Source organism: Lepisosteus oculatus, unplaced genomic scaffold, assembly GCF_040954835.1.
Source record: "Lepisosteus oculatus isolate fLepOcu1 unplaced genomic scaffold, fLepOcu1.hap2 HAP2_SCAFFOLD_382, whole genome shotgun sequence".
NCBI classification, from domain to species: Eukaryota; Metazoa; Chordata; class Actinopteri; order Semionotiformes; family Lepisosteidae; genus Lepisosteus; species Lepisosteus oculatus.
In genome coordinates this window covers 83,703-93,427 of record NW_027167915.1, presented here as the reverse complement: position 1 = coordinate 93,427, position 9,725 = coordinate 83,703, and the positions used below count along the sequence as shown (strand labels likewise).

Below are 9,725 nucleotides of genomic sequence, written 5' to 3'. Positions count from 1 at the left end.
AACTAAGTTTTTTGGAGGGAAAACGCACGGGAGCCGAAAAGGGGGCCGGCCTGCTTGCCCAGAGAGTCGAGACGCGGGAAAGTGCACAGAGGGAGCACGGGAACGGAGACGGGGAGGGGGAGGGGGAGAGAGAGACACACAGATGGACGAGAGACGAGACCCGAGAAGAAGGAGCTCCAGTCCACCTCGCTTGCTTGCTTGCTTGCTTGCTTGCTAGCTACGTCTGTCTTTTCACCGCTGAGAGAAGGTGGTGCACCGCTCCCGGAGGCGCTGCAATACCGGGCCGATGCGTGGAGAGGACGGAGCAAGCTCCTGATCCAGCTCCCTGTTCCAAAAATCCGTTTAATATGTGGTCCCCCGATGGGGGACGTATCAGATATTAAACTGATAAGAACAGATACTACACTTGATCTTAGCCAAAAGGCCGAGAAGCGATGCCCGACGCCGGCCTTGGGCGGGCGCGCGGGCGTCCGGCTGGCGCGCAGCGGCGCAGGCCGACGCCTCGGGAGCCCGGTCCGCACGCGGCTGCCGGCCGCCCGGACTCCGCTCTCCCCCTCTCTTGCCTGCCTGCTTGCTCGCCTGCCTGCCCGCCAGTCCCGGGCGGGGGCCCTGCTCTTGGATCTCCTGTCAACGGCCCGACAACGACCGCAGCCGCAGGGGGGCGCCAGCCGGCCGGCCTCCTTAGCTTAGGCCCCTCCCACCAGCAGCAGCTGTGCCGAGCGAGCTGCAAGCGAAAGCGGACCGTCGGCACCTGCGGGCAGAGGCAAGGGGCAGCGCTCTCTCGGGAGGGACGGGGACACACACACACACAGACGCGCGCGCCTGCCCGCCTGCCGGAAAAAAAGGAAGAAAAGGTGTATATACTAAGTTTTTTGGAGGGAAACCGCCCGGCTGTCGAAAGGGGCCCGCCTGCGAGGACGGGGACACACACACACACACACACACATACACACACACACACACACACACACACAAAAGCCACGCCTGCCTCCCTGGGAAAAGGCTGAAAAAACTAAGTTTTTTGGAGGGAAAACGCACGGGAGCCGAAAAGGGGGCCGGCCTGCTTGCCCAGAGAGTCGAGACGCGGGAAAGTGCACAGAGGGAGCACGGGAACGGAGACGGGGAGGGGGAGGGGGAGAGAGAGACACACAGATGGACGAGAGACGAGACCCGAGAAGAAGGAGCTCCAGTCCACCTCGCTTGCTTGCTTGCTTGCTTGCTTGCTAGCTACGTCTGTCTTTTCACCGCTGAGAGAAGGTGGTGCACCGCTCCCGGAGGCGCTGCAATACCGGGCCGATGCGTGGAGAGGACGGAGCAAGCTCCTGATCCAGCTCCCTGTTCCAAAAATCCGTTTAATATGTGGTCCCCCGATGGGGGACGTATCAGATATTAAACTGATAAGAACAGATACTACACTTGATCTTAGCCAAAAGGCCGAGAAGCGATGCCCGACGCCGGCCTTGGGCGGGCGCGCGGGCGTCCGGCTGGCGCGCAGCGGCGCAGGCCGACGCCTCGGGAGCCCGGTCCGCACGCGGCTGCCGGCCGCCCGGACTCCGCTCTCCCCCTCTCTTGCCTGCCTGCTTGCTCGCCTGCCTGCCCGCCAGTCCCGGGCGGGGGCCCTGCTCTTGGATCTCCTGTCAACGGCCCGACAACGACCGCAGCCGCAGGGGGGCGCCAGCCGGCCGGCCTCCTTAGCTTAGGCCCCTCCCACCAGCAGCAGCTGTGCCGAGCGAGCTGCAAGCGAAAGCGGACCGTCGGCACCTGCGGGCAGAGGCAAGGGGCAGCGCTCTCTCGGGAGGGACGGGGACACACACACACACAGACGCGCGCGCCTGCCCGCCTGCCGGAAAAAAAGGAAGAAAAGGTGTATATACTAAGTTTTTTGGAGGGAAACCGCCCGGCTGTCGAAAGGGGCCCGCCTGCGAGGACGGGGACACACACACACACACACACACACACATACACACACACACACACACACAAAAGCCACGCCTGCCTCCCTGGGAAAAGGCTGAAAAAACTAAGTTTTTTGGAGGGAAAACGCACGGGAGCCGAAAAGGGGGCCGGCCTGCTTGCCCAGAGAGTCGAGACGCGGGAAAGTGCACAGAGGGAGCACGGGAACGGAGACGGGGAGGGGGAGGGGGAGAGAGAGACACACAGATGGACGAGAGACGAGACCCGAGAAGAAGGAGCTCCAGTCCACCTCGCTTGCTTGCTTGCTTGCTTGCTTGCTAGCTACGTCTGTCTTTTCACCGCTGAGAGAAGGTGGTGCACCGCTCCCGGAGGCGCTGCAATACCGGGCCGATGCGTGGAGAGGACGGAGCAAGCTCCTGATCCAGCTCCCTGTTCCAAAAATCCGTTTAATATGTGGTCCCCCGATGGGGGACGTATCAGATATTAAACTGATAAGAACAGATACTACACTTGATCTTAGCCAAAAGGCCGAGAAGCGATGCCCGACGCCGGCCTTGGGCGGGCGCGCGGGCGTCCGGCTGGCGCGCAGCGGCGCAGGCCGACGCCTCGGGAGCCCGGTCCGCACGCGGCTGCCGGCCGCCCGGACTCCGCTCTCCCCCTCTCTTGCCTGCCTGCTTGCTCGCCTGCCTGCCCGCCAGTCCCGGGCGGGGGCCCTGCTCTTGGATCTCCTGTCAACGGCCCGACAACGACCGCAGCCGCAGGGGGGCGCCAGCCGGCCGGCCTCCTTAGCTTAGGCCCCTCCCACCAGCAGCAGCTGTGCCGAGCGAGCTGCAAGCGAAAGCGGACCGTCGGCACCTGCGGGCAGAGGCAAGGGGCAGCGCTCTCTCGGGAGGGACGGGGACACACACACACACAGACGCGCGCGCCTGCCCGCCTGCCGGAAAAAAAGGAAGAAAAGGTGTATATACTAAGTTTTTTGGAGGGAAACCGCCCGGCTGTCGAAAGGGGCCCGCCTGCGAGGACGGGGACACACACACACACACACACACATACACACACACACACACACACACACACAAAAGCCACGCCTGCCTCCCTGGGAAAAGGCTGAAAAAACTAAGTTTTTTGGAGGGAAAACGCACGGGAGCCGAAAAGGGGGCCGGCCTGCTTGCCCAGAGAGTCGAGACGCGGGAAAGTGCACAGAGGGAGCACGGGAACGGAGACGGGGAGGGGGAGGGGGAGAGAGAGACACACAGATGGACGAGAGACGAGACCCGAGAAGAAGGAGCTCCAGTCCACCTCGCTTGCTTGCTTGCTTGCTTGCTTGCTAGCTACGTCTGTCTTTTCACCGCTGAGAGAAGGTGGTGCACCGCTCCCGGAGGCGCTGCAATACCGGGCCGATGCGTGGAGAGGACGGAGCAAGCTCCTGATCCAGCTCCCTGTTCCAAAAATCCGTTTAATATGTGGTCCCCCGATGGGGGACGTATCAGATATTAAACTGATAAGAACAGATACTACACTTGATCTTAGCCAAAAGGCCGAGAAGCGATGCCCGACGCCGGCCTTGGGCGGGCGCGCGGGCGTCCGGCTGGCGCGCAGCGGCGCAGGCCGACGCCTCGGGAGCCCGGTCCGCACGCGGCTGCCGGCCGCCCGGACTCCGCTCTCCCCCTCTCTTGCCTGCCTGCTTGCTCGCCTGCCTGCCCGCCAGTCCCGGGCGGGGGCCCTGCTCTTGGATCTCCTGTCAACGGCCCGACAACGACCGCAGCCGCAGGGGGGCGCCAGCCGGCCGGCCTCCTTAGCTTAGGCCCCTCCCACCAGCAGCAGCTGTGCCGAGCGAGCTGCAAGCGAAAGCGGACCGTCGGCACCTGCGGGCAGAGGCAAGGGGCAGCGCTCTCTCGGGAGGGACGGGGACACACACACACACAGACGCGCGCGCCTGCCCGCCTGCCGGAAAAAAAGGAAGAAAAGGTGTATATACTAAGTTTTTTGGAGGGAAACCGCCCGGCTGTCGAAAGGGGCCCGCCTGCGAGGACGGGGACACACACACACACACACACACACATACACACACACACACACACACACAAAAGCCACGCCTGCCTCCCTGGGAAAAGGCTGAAAAAACTAAGTTTTTTGGAGGGAAAACGCACGGGAGCCGAAAAGGGGGCCGGCCTGCTTGCCCAGAGAGTCGAGACGCGGGAAAGTGCACAGAGGGAGCACGGGAACGGAGACGGGGAGGGGGAGGGGGAGAGAGAGACACACAGATGGACGAGAGACGAGACCCGAGAAGAAGGAGCTCCAGTCCACCTCGCTTGCTTGCTTGCTTGCTTGCTTGCTAGCTACGTCTGTCTTTTCACCGCTGAGAGAAGGTGGTGCACCGCTCCCGGAGGCGCTGCAATACCGGGCCGATGCGTGGAGAGGACGGAGCAAGCTCCTGATCCAGCTCCCTGTTCCAAAAATCCGTTTAATATGTGGTCCCCCGATGGGGGACGTATCAGATATTAAACTGATAAGAACAGATACTACACTTGATCTTAGCCAAAAGGCCGAGAAGCGATGCCCGACGCCGGCCTTGGGCGGGCGCGCGGGCGTCCGGCTGGCGCGCAGCGGCGCAGGCCGACGCCTCGGGAGCCCGGTCCGCACGCGGCTGCCGGCCGCCCGGACTCCGCTCTCCCCCTCTCTTGCCTGCCTGCTTGCTCGCCTGCCTGCCCGCCAGTCCCGGGCGGGGGCCCTGCTCTTGGATCTCCTGTCAACGGCCCGACAACGACCGCAGCCGCAGGGGGGCGCCAGCCGGCCGGCCTCCTTAGCTTAGGCCCCTCCCACCAGCAGCAGCTGTGCCGAGCGAGCTGCAAGCGAAAGCGGACCGTCGGCACCTGCGGGCAGAGGCAAGGGGCAGCGCTCTCTCGGGAGGGACGGGGACACACACACACACAGACGCGCGCGCCTGCCCGCCTGCCGGAAAAAAAGGAAGAAAAGGTGTATATACTAAGTTTTTTGGAGGGAAACCGCCCGGCTGTCGAAAGGGGCCCGCCTGCGAGGACGGGGACACACACACACACACACACACACACATACACACACACACACACACACACAAAAGCCACGCCTGCCTCCCTGGGAAAAGGCTGAAAAAACTAAGTTTTTTGGAGGGAAAACGCACGGGAGCCGAAAAGGGGGCCGGCCTGCTTGCCCAGAGAGTCGAGACGCGGGAAAGTGCACAGAGGGAGCACGGGAACGGAGACGGGGAGGGGGAGGGGGAGAGAGAGACACACAGATGGACGAGAGACGAGACCCGAGAAGAAGGAGCTCCAGTCCACCTCGCTTGCTTGCTTGCTTGCTTGCTTGCTAGCTACGTCTGTCTTTTCACCGCTGAGAGAAGGTGGTGCACCGCTCCCGGAGGCGCTGCAATACCGGGCCGATGCGTGGAGAGGACGGAGCAAGCTCCTGATCCAGCTCCCTGTTCCAAAAATCCGTTTAATATGTGGTCCCCCGATGGGGGACGTATCAGATATTAAACTGATAAGAACAGATACTACACTTGATCTTAGCCAAAAGGCCGAGAAGCGATGCCCGACGCCGGCCTTGGGCGGGCGCGCGGGCGTCCGGCTGGCGCGCAGCGGCGCAGGCCGACGCCTCGGGAGCCCGGTCCGCACGCGGCTGCCGGCCGCCCGGACTCCGCTCTCCCCCTCTCTTGCCTGCCTGCTTGCTCGCCTGCCTGCCCGCCAGTCCCGGGCGGGGGCCCTGCTCTTGGATCTCCTGTCAACGGCCCGACAACGACCGCAGCCGCAGGGGGGCGCCAGCCGGCCGGCCTCCTTAGCTTAGGCCCCTCCCACCAGCAGCAGCTGTGCCGAGCGAGCTGCAAGCGAAAGCGGACCGTCGGCACCTGCGGGCAGAGGCAAGGGGCAGCGCTCTCTCGGGAGGGACGGGGACACACACACACACAGACGCGCGCGCCTGCCCGCCTGCCGGAAAAAAAGGAAGAAAAGGTGTATATACTAAGTTTTTTGGAGGGAAACCGCCCGGCTGTCGAAAGGGGCCCGCCTGCGAGGACGGGGACACACACACACACACACACACATACACACACACACACACACACACACACAAAAGCCACGCCTGCCTCCCTGGGAAAAGGCTGAAAAAACTAAGTTTTTTGGAGGGAAAACGCACGGGAGCCGAAAAGGGGGCCGGCCTGCTTGCCCAGAGAGTCGAGACGCGGGAAAGTGCACAGAGGGAGCACGGGAACGGAGACGGGGAGGGGGAGGGGGAGAGAGAGACACACAGATGGACGAGAGACGAGACCCGAGAAGAAGGAGCTCCAGTCCACCTCGCTTGCTTGCTTGCTTGCTTGCTTGCTAGCTACGTCTGTCTTTTCACCGCTGAGAGAAGGTGGTGCACCGCTCCCGGAGGCGCTGCAATACCGGGCCGATGCGTGGAGAGGACGGAGCAAGCTCCTGATCCAGCTCCCTGTTCCAAAAATCCGTTTAATATGTGGTCCCCCGATGGGGGACGTATCAGATATTAAACTGATAAGAACAGATACTACACTTGATCTTAGCCAAAAGGCCGAGAAGCGATGCCCGACGCCGGCCTTGGGCGGGCGCGCGGGCGTCCGGCTGGCGCGCAGCGGCGCAGGCCGACGCCTCGGGAGCCCGGTCCGCACGCGGCTGCCGGCCGCCCGGACTCCGCTCTCCCCCTCTCTTGCCTGCCTGCTTGCTCGCCTGCCTGCCCGCCAGTCCCGGGCGGGGGCCCTGCTCTTGGATCTCCTGTCAACGGCCCGACAACGACCGCAGCCGCAGGGGGGCGCCAGCCGGCCGGCCTCCTTAGCTTAGGCCCCTCCCACCAGCAGCAGCTGTGCCGAGCGAGCTGCAAGCGAAAGCGGACCGTCGGCACCTGCGGGCAGAGGCAAGGGGCAGCGCTCTCTCGGGAGGGACGGGGACACACACACACACAGACGCGCGCGCCTGCCCGCCTGCCGGAAAAAAAGGAAGAAAAGGTGTATATACTAAGTTTTTTGGAGGGAAACCGCCCGGCTGTCGAAAGGGGCCCGCCTGCGAGGACGGGGACACACACACACACACACACACACATACACACACACACACACACACACAAAAGCCACGCCTGCCTCCCTGGGAAAAGGCTGAAAAAACTAAGTTTTTTGGAGGGAAAACGCACGGGAGCCGAAAAGGGGGCCGGCCTGCTTGCCCAGAGAGTCGAGACGCGGGAAAGTGCACAGAGGGAGCACGGGAACGGAGACGGGGAGGGGGAGGGGGAGAGAGAGACACACAGATGGACGAGAGACGAGACCCGAGAAGAAGGAGCTCCAGTCCACCTCGCTTGCTTGCTTGCTTGCTTGCTTGCTAGCTACGTCTGTCTTTTCACCGCTGAGAGAAGGTGGTGCACCGCTCCCGGAGGCGCTGCAATACCGGGCCGATGCGTGGAGAGGACGGAGCAAGCTCCTGATCCAGCTCCCTGTTCCAAAAATCCGTTTAATATGTGGTCCCCCGATGGGGGACGTATCAGATATTAAACTGATAAGAACAGATACTACACTTGATCTTAGCCAAAAGGCCGAGAAGCGATGCCCGACGCCGGCCTTGGGCGGGCGCGCGGGCGTCCGGCTGGCGCGCAGCGGCGCAGGCCGACGCCTCGGGAGCCCGGTCCGCACGCGGCTGCCGGCCGCCCGGACTCCGCTCTCCCCCTCTCTTGCCTGCCTGCTTGCTCGCCTGCCTGCCCGCCAGTCCCGGGCGGGGGCCCTGCTCTTGGATCTCCTGTCAACGGCCCGACAACGACCGCAGCCGCAGGGGGGCGCCAGCCGGCCGGCCTCCTTAGCTTAGGCCCCTCCCACCAGCAGCAGCTGTGCCGAGCGAGCTGCAAGCGAAAGCGGACCGTCGGCACCTGCGGGCAGAGGCAAGGGGCAGCGCTCTCTCGGGAGGGACGGGGACACACACACACACAGACGCGCGCGCCTGCCCGCCTGCCGGAAAAAAAGGAAGAAAAGGTGTATATACTAAGTTTTTTGGAGGGAAACCGCCCGGCTGTCGAAAGGGGCCCGCCTGCGAGGACGGGGACACACACACACACACACACACATACACACACACACACACACACACACAAAAGCCACGCCTGCCTCCCTGGGAAAAGGCTGAAAAAACTAAGTTTTTTGGAGGGAAAACGCACGGGAGCCGAAAAGGGGGCCGGCCTGCTTGCCCAGAGAGTCGAGACGCGGGAAAGTGCACAGAGGGAGCACGGGAACGGAGACGGGGAGGGGGAGGGGGAGAGAGAGACACACAGATGGACGAGAGACGAGACCCGAGAAGAAGGAGCTCCAGTCCACCTCGCTTGCTTGCTTGCTTGCTTGCTTGCTAGCTACGTCTGTCTTTTCACCGCTGAGAGAAGGTGGTGCACCGCTCCCGGAGGCGCTGCAATACCGGGCCGATGCGTGGAGAGGACGGAGCAAGCTCCTGATCCAGCTCCCTGTTCCAAAAATCCGTTTAATATGTGGTCCCCCGATGGGGGACGTATCAGATATTAAACTGATAAGAACAGATACTACACTTGATCTTAGCCAAAAGGCCGAGAAGCGATGCCCGACGCCGGCCTTGGGCGGGCGCGCGGGCGTCCGGCTGGCGCGCAGCGGCGCAGGCCGACGCCTCGGGAGCCCGGTCCGCACGCGGCTGCCGGCCGCCCGGACTCCGCTCTCCCCCTCTCTTGCCTGCCTGCTTGCTCGCCTGCCTGCCCGCCAGTCCCGGGCGGGGGCCCTGCTCTTGGATCTCCTGTCAACGGCCCGACAACGACCGCAGCCGCAGGGGGGCGCCAGCCGGCCGGCCTCCTTAGCTTAGGCCCCTCCCACCAGCAGCAGCTGTGCCGAGCGAGCTGCAAGCGAAAGCGGACCGTCGGCACCTGCGGGCAGAGGCAAGGGGCAGCGCTCTCTCGGGAGGGACGGGGACACACACACACACAGACGCGCGCGCCTGCCCGCCTGCCGGAAAAAAAGGAAGAAAAGGTGTATATACTAAGTTTTTTGGAGGGAAACCGCCCGGCTGTCGAAAGGGGCCCGCCTGCGAGGACGGGGACACACACACACACACACACACATACACACACACACACACACACACACAAAAGCCACGCCTGCCTCCCTGGGAAAAGGCTGAAAAAACTAAGTTTTTTGGAGGGAAAACGCACGGGAGCCGAAAAGGGGGCCGGCCTGCTTGCCCAGAGAGTCGAGACGCGGGAAAGTGCACAGAGGGAGCACGGGAACGGAGACGGGGAGGGGGAGGGGGAGAGAGAGACACACAGATGGACGAGAGACGAGACCCGAGAAGAAGGAGCTCCAGTCCACCTCGCTTGCTTGCTTGCTTGCTTGCTTGCTAGCTACGTCTGTCTTTTCACCGCTGAGAGAAGGTGGTGCACCGCTCCCGGAGGCGCTGCAATACCGGGCCGATGCGTGGAGAGGACGGAGCAAGCTCCTGATCCAGCTCCCTGTTCCAAAAATCCGTTTAATATGTGGTCCCCCGATGGGGGACGTATCAGATATTAAACTGATAAGAACAGATTTTTTTTTTTTTTTTTTTTTTTTTTTTATTAGAAAAACAGTTCATAAAATATTTCATTAACTTCACATTCACACAAATTCCAACCTAAATCTACAGTTCATACATAATCATAATATTCATTTAACTTATTACCAATACAAACAAAAGCTTTCAACAACCCTCTTACCTAACCACAACACTTACCAACACAGGGCATCAAAACCCTATATAACTACACTTTATGGCAAGTCATCATTTTCTACAAAA

At 62.2% G+C, this 9,725-nt stretch overlaps 10 non-coding genes across 10 annotated transcripts; all 10 read right to left on the bottom strand.

The window, feature by feature from the left end:
• Positions 1-245: 245 nt before the first annotated feature.
• On the bottom strand, positions 246-436 carry LOC138227574 (U2 spliceosomal RNA). Its single transcript, XR_011185031.1, has one exon. It is a non-coding gene; the product is annotated as a U2 spliceosomal RNA (small nuclear RNA).
• Positions 437-1,255: 819 nt separating this feature from the next.
• Positions 1,256-1,446, bottom strand: LOC138227572 (U2 spliceosomal RNA). Its single transcript, XR_011185029.1, has one exon. It is a non-coding gene; the product is annotated as a U2 spliceosomal RNA (small nuclear RNA).
• Positions 1,447-2,263: 817 nt separating this feature from the next.
• On the bottom strand, positions 2,264-2,454 carry LOC138227571 (U2 spliceosomal RNA). The gene has a single exon (XR_011185028.1). It is a non-coding gene; the product is annotated as a U2 spliceosomal RNA (small nuclear RNA).
• Positions 2,455-3,273: 819 nt separating this feature from the next.
• LOC138227570 (U2 spliceosomal RNA) lies at positions 3,274-3,464 on the bottom strand. The gene has a single exon (XR_011185027.1). It is a non-coding gene; the product is annotated as a U2 spliceosomal RNA (small nuclear RNA).
• Positions 3,465-4,281: 817 nt separating this feature from the next.
• Positions 4,282-4,472, bottom strand: LOC138227569 (U2 spliceosomal RNA). The gene has a single exon (XR_011185026.1). It is a non-coding gene; the product is annotated as a U2 spliceosomal RNA (small nuclear RNA).
• Positions 4,473-5,291: 819 nt separating this feature from the next.
• On the bottom strand, positions 5,292-5,482 carry LOC138227568 (U2 spliceosomal RNA). Its single transcript, XR_011185025.1, has one exon. It is a non-coding gene; the product is annotated as a U2 spliceosomal RNA (small nuclear RNA).
• Positions 5,483-6,301: 819 nt separating this feature from the next.
• LOC138227567 (U2 spliceosomal RNA) lies at positions 6,302-6,492 on the bottom strand. The gene has a single exon (XR_011185024.1). It is a non-coding gene; the product is annotated as a U2 spliceosomal RNA (small nuclear RNA).
• Positions 6,493-7,309: 817 nt separating this feature from the next.
• Positions 7,310-7,500, bottom strand: LOC138227566 (U2 spliceosomal RNA). Its single transcript, XR_011185023.1, has one exon. It is a non-coding gene; the product is annotated as a U2 spliceosomal RNA (small nuclear RNA).
• Positions 7,501-8,317: 817 nt separating this feature from the next.
• Positions 8,318-8,508, bottom strand: LOC138227565 (U2 spliceosomal RNA). The gene has a single exon (XR_011185022.1). It is a non-coding gene; the product is annotated as a U2 spliceosomal RNA (small nuclear RNA).
• An 817-nt stretch (positions 8,509-9,325) lies between these two features.
• On the bottom strand, positions 9,326-9,520 carry LOC138227578 (U2 spliceosomal RNA). The gene has a single exon (XR_011185035.1). It is a non-coding gene; the product is annotated as a U2 spliceosomal RNA (small nuclear RNA).
• Between the last annotated feature and the right edge of the window lie 205 nt (positions 9,521-9,725).